Source organism: Esox lucius, chromosome 7, assembly GCF_011004845.1.
Source record: "Esox lucius isolate fEsoLuc1 chromosome 7, fEsoLuc1.pri, whole genome shotgun sequence".
NCBI lineage: Eukaryota > Metazoa > Chordata > Actinopteri > Esociformes > Esocidae > Esox > Esox lucius.
The window spans coordinates 30,929,230-30,934,899 of NC_047575.1; positions in this window are offsets into that span (position 1 = coordinate 30,929,230).

A 5,670-nucleotide genomic window follows, 5' to 3' on the forward strand; every position below is an offset into this window, starting at 1 on the left:
CATGTAACTGCACTGCACACTGCAATCCAAAATAATGCTTCACAGAGTTCAAGTAACAGACACATCTCAACATCAGCTGTTCAGAATAGACTGCCTGAATCAGGCTTTTATGGTTGAATTGCAGTGAAGAAACCACTACTGAAGGACACCAATAAGAAAAGTCTTGCTTGGGACAAGAAACATGACAAATGGACATTAGACTGGTGGAAATCAGTGCTATGATCTGATTAGTCAAAATGTAAGGGCTATTTGACTGAGGAGAGTAATGGTGCTGCATCAGATGGCCTTCACAATCCCCCGACGTCAACCCAACTGAAATGGTTTTGGATGGGTTGGACTTCATTGTGAAGGAAAAGCAACCAACAAGTGCTCAGCATATGTGGGAACTCCTTCAAGACTGTTGGAAAAGCATTCATTGTGACTACCTCATGAAGCTGGTTGAGAGGATCCCAAGAGTGTGTAAAGCAGACATCAAGGCGAACAGTGGCGTCTACAAAGAATCTAAATTATAAATATGACTTTTTTCATAGTTTTTATGTCTTAATTATTATACTTAAATGTGGAAAGGACTTGCATCTAGTGTACCTTACTACAACAAAAAGTGGTTCCAAAATAGTATACAGCTTTTTTGGCTAGGGTACTTTCAGAATAGTTTTTGTAAGAAACTGCTACACCAGGGGATTAATGGTTAACAATGTTTTTTCGTTAGCCATACTGTAACTCTCCTTCAGCATGTCACTGTCAAATTGGAAAACCAAGGGCAGTCCATTGATTTTCTTGGTCATAAAGCCTTAATGGGACTGACAACTGGTAAAATATGCTTTTTGTCAGGATGAGGCTGTGCAATTTGGGAAGCTAATATATTGATAAATATGATGAGCATTCATAACAACATAATTAGCTTAAAACTATGCAAGTACGAGACAACTGGGATAATTGTATAACTTGCCCTAGTGTAGTCCAGGGAAAAGACAGAAACATACTTTTGCTGTACCCTAGTAAATGTCAGAAATTAGTTCTTTCTTTAGTTGAAAGAGTTCCCTCAAAGTCAATTTCCTAATGTATATGAGGTTCTGTACTGAAAGCAATGTTAATTAATCAAAAAAATCTGTTCTGTTCTGTTTTATATTTTTGATTGTCTTAGAACGATTTGCAGATTGATCACTTTTGGGGCAAACACATAATAAAAATTTTTTTATTTTGTGTTGCAACATAATAACTTTTCCTAACTCCAAGTATAATATATAATTGACATAAAGGTGGCTTGCACAATTTCATTGATGAGCCGGGTATTAATCAAGGCTACTTCAGGACTACTAGAGGCCTACTACAAAGAAGGTTCAATGAGTTAGTTACTGTTGAAAAACAACTAGAAATGACTACAGATTTTCATGATTTCTTTAATGCTCAATTTACATCAGTTTTTTGGTGTGTAATAACATGCCCATTTTAAACTGAACTTTGAATATTTAGGCAAGATAGCTGGTTTACTTCTGGAAATTGCATTTTGTATACATTAGTGAGCAGATGTCTTAGGCCCTCTGATGAAAAGGAAAACAGTATTTGTTTATTTGTTCAAAGATATATTATATAGAAGAACACAAATAAAATAATAATAATACAATAAAGTGCCCTGAAAATCATTATCCATAACTATTTAACACTGCTATTTTTCTAAATAAATAACCCACATAGCACTTACAATACACATTGCATAACTATTCAAACCCTTGACCAAGGCACCACATGAAAAAGAACAGCAAAATCTAACAATATTAAAGATAATGAATTCAATAATTTCTTGCCCATTTGATTTATCTGCCCAGGGTTCCAAGTAATATGCTTACCACATGAAATTCTTGCTCTTGAATAAAATAATAGACAGATTGAATGAAAACTAAATGCAGGGCTAACCCTTAAGATTGACGTATGTTACCTTGTCCAAGATTTCTCACAGCAATTACAGTCTAGCATTCCGTATTAAATTAAGATACTTTTTTAAAAAGAAGAACATTTATGCTGATGACATTGGCATGCAATTAATTTTAGTAAACACAATAAAAACATGCCCTTTTGTATTACTTTTAGGGAAATGAAAACTCGTGGTCTTTGGTCTGGAAAGGCATCAGGCATATTATGAGATACATACCAAAGGCCCCTGTGGTTGCTATGGACCTAGTCTCTTAATAATACCTATAGGATTGTTATAGGTTTTTTGTTACAAAGGGGTGTCAAAAACCTTTTTCAGTAATGTCTCAAAACATGTTAACCCAATCAAATGAATTGCTTTCAGCAAGGTCAAGTCCTTAATACAGGCAGCAGGGGTTTAGTTATGGGAGAGTGGGGTGAAGGTAGACATTTTTATAGAGTACATAGCTCTGTGAGGCCATGGGAATTGTGGGGTGTAGGAGAGAGGAAGATGTATGGAGCAGGTTGTGGTATGGGCACACAGATTTGAACGCCACATTGAGAGTCATGGGAAAACATGACACAGGACTTGTTGAGTGTTTGGTGTTGTAAACAGTGGAGAAGGTATTGTTTTTCTGCGAAAGGTATGACGTAGACAGGGAGTGACTGCATGACAAGGCTGTGGAGGCTAAGCGGGAGTGGGACACGGGTGGTGTTGTTGGGGGTGGGAATGGGAAGGTGGTAGTTATTAAGGTGTTGTTTTCTTTTCCTAGGAATACAGGTCTTATTGTGAAGGTAGGAAGTCGAGAGGCCATGAACGTCCTCACACTCCAGTGCAGTAGGTGGCGGTATATGCCTTCAGTTGGATGCGATCTGCCAACCAAAAACGAAAGAAGAAGAATCGGTTTGGAACTCATCATCTGCCATTCTAAATAGATGGTTACTGAATAATGGCATTTGAATTAAGTGCTGCCATTTCCCTGTGCCAACAAAGGTTTCACAGGAGTACCTAGAATGATAGTGTAATGACCTTGGCTATTTTCTCGTCCTCCTTCTAGTTTTGACCTGCATATGCTGCAGCAATTCCTTTTGCGTTCAGAACACAAACCTGATCTTCGATTATTGAAATCAGTGGAGAAACCACTAGTATTACTGACATTTTTTATTTCACGAAACCACATACTGTCAGCCATGCATAATAAATGTAACTTCTACCATAGCCTGTAGGAAGGCACGCCAGAGCAGCATTTAAGCAGAGAAGTTGTAATAACTTTATTGACTCAATGTTATTGATAGAGCACTGAATAGAGAGGTGTTTTTATAGACACTTTAGCACCAAGCATTTTATTGTACAAGTATGATCTGTTACAGCGGATTGAGTTCGGTCCTATTGGGTCCTTAATTATATTATTACTATTATTATTATTGTCTTGTTTCTTGAATAAACTATCATATTTAATGAGAACTGTCTCTTTGCCTCTTTATTGAGGGTGAACCTGGTTATAGGTCACTGGACATTACAGTCTGCCGCTGTGAGCAGTGTCAATTAGCAGATCAGGCTTCAATTTAAGTTACACTAAAAAAAAGAAACAGTGGCATAGGTTGAAGACTGCGGCTGGTTGGGATAACAGCATTGCGACAGACAGCCTTATTTGTCATATCGGCCCAGGAATTAGAAAATGATCTGAAGGCTTTGAGGGAAATGTTGGTAGCGGAGCGTGACCTGTCTAAAAGACACAAATGACTTTCTCCTTGCCCGATTGCAGGATGTTAATCAACCTTCCCTACGAGACTCTCCTCAAACGCGACCCCCGTCTCCAGCAGTGTCAAATACCGCACCTATCCAAATCTTTTTATGACTGGGTTGATGATGTTCAGAACTCTGTGAACTTTAGCAGATACAAGGCCGGGGGGAACAGGCTGCCTATCTCTAAGACCATCTTGAAGGGGAAGCGTGGCAAGAGATAAAACATTCTCCCGTAGAGGTGAAAAGAGACCCTGAGCGAATCTTAATGGTTCTTAGAGAAGCTCTTTAACTCAGACACAGAAGCAGTTTTTTGCTAGGAAGCAGAGAGGTGGGAGAGTTTAAAGGAGTACTCCCATGCTTTATTATCTCTGCCGGAAAGAAATCAACCGTTGCACTGGGGGCAAGGAATTGTGTGGGGAGCAGGTTGTATGCCGTCAGTTGTTAAAGAGGATGTTAAAGATCCTGCATTACGCAGAGAACAAAAGAAACCTCTTAGACAAAACCCTAATATCAAGCTAACAGTTCTGAGACAGGAGGCCATTGTGTTTGATGAGGATGATACTGACAAGGACAAAACAACATACACGTGTGAGACCACTGCAGTGGACACAGAGAGGACCAGTGTAGGTTTTAAATCGGACCCACTGTTATGGGAAAACAGGAAGCATAACTGAAGAACTTGACTCAGACGTTGGAGCAGATGCTGGAAGGGAGACGTGTGCGCCACCACAGACAGGAACCCAGGTAGGACCCTTCTGGTAAGCCTTTATGTTTTAGGTCCCAGCAGGAAGGCCATATTGTTAGATTTTGTAAGGGCTTATCTTTAAAATCAAATCAGAACATGGATATGCCCAAGTGCAGCAGGGAAACTTTCTCCCCCTGTAGTATTGAGCCAAACTATGGGTGTGGGCCAACTGGCTCAATGGAGCTTGTTAGTACACAGGAGGTAATGAGCAGTTAAATAGGGCCTACACCGGTCCTCCGTGTCTGTATGGGGGGTGTTGAGTCCAAGACTGTTTGATACTGGTTCAACAGTCACCATGATTACAGAGAGTTTCTTTATGGAGTACTTTGAAAATAGGGGGGGGGGGGGGTGTTGATGGCTCACCCTTAAAGCAGTTACTGGCGTGTCAATGCCCTATTTGGGTTACCTACAGCTGGATGTAGAGATTATGGGTAAAGTAATTCCTCAATGTGGTATTTTGGTTGTAAAAGGACAGTGACTTTTCAGGAAGAGGGTCCACCGGAAGTGCAGGTCTGGGTGAGTTCAAGCAAGGCAAAACTTAACAGTCAAGTAAGCTCACAGCTTCTTCAGTTTGAGTGCCCTTTTTTAGCTGAGAAAAAGTCAGGTAAGGGATTTACTTGTTGAGATTATATTATTACTATTATTATTATTGTTGTCTTGTTTCTTGAATAAACTCCGGTATTTTATGAGAACTCTCTCTTTGCCTCTTTATTGAGGGTGAACCTGGTTATAGGTCACTGGAAATTACATGTAAATGTTTACAACAACTGTAAATAAATGTGTTGTATACTCACCTCTCATTTGCAAACAGTAAATTCTTACCATCCATTTCATGTACTTGAATGTTAATTTTATATTGATTTTATGCATTCTGTCAGTTTATGTATTTATTTTCTTACAGCTAGCAACACAGGTTTGAAAGACCTTTGTGCCAATTTACGGCCATCCGTTTTGGCTCTGCTCATTTAAATCAGCTTGGTATTCAAAACCATTATGTTGAAACAGCGACAGGGATAAATATACTAAAGTCTGATTGACTAAAAACAGTGGGCTTTATCCGAGTATTACATTCGCCACTGGATTAGTGCTGAAAAGTGTGTGATTGTTACGATATTACGATTATTCTCACCTGCCTGACAGTAAATCGAGTAAATGACAGTACATGGAGTAAAGGACGAAAACATTTATTTCTCTCCTGTAAAATACAGAATACCTGTCGAAAACCAGTTTGACTGCGCCCTCTATCGGTTATGTAGTGGCTACAGCCAAT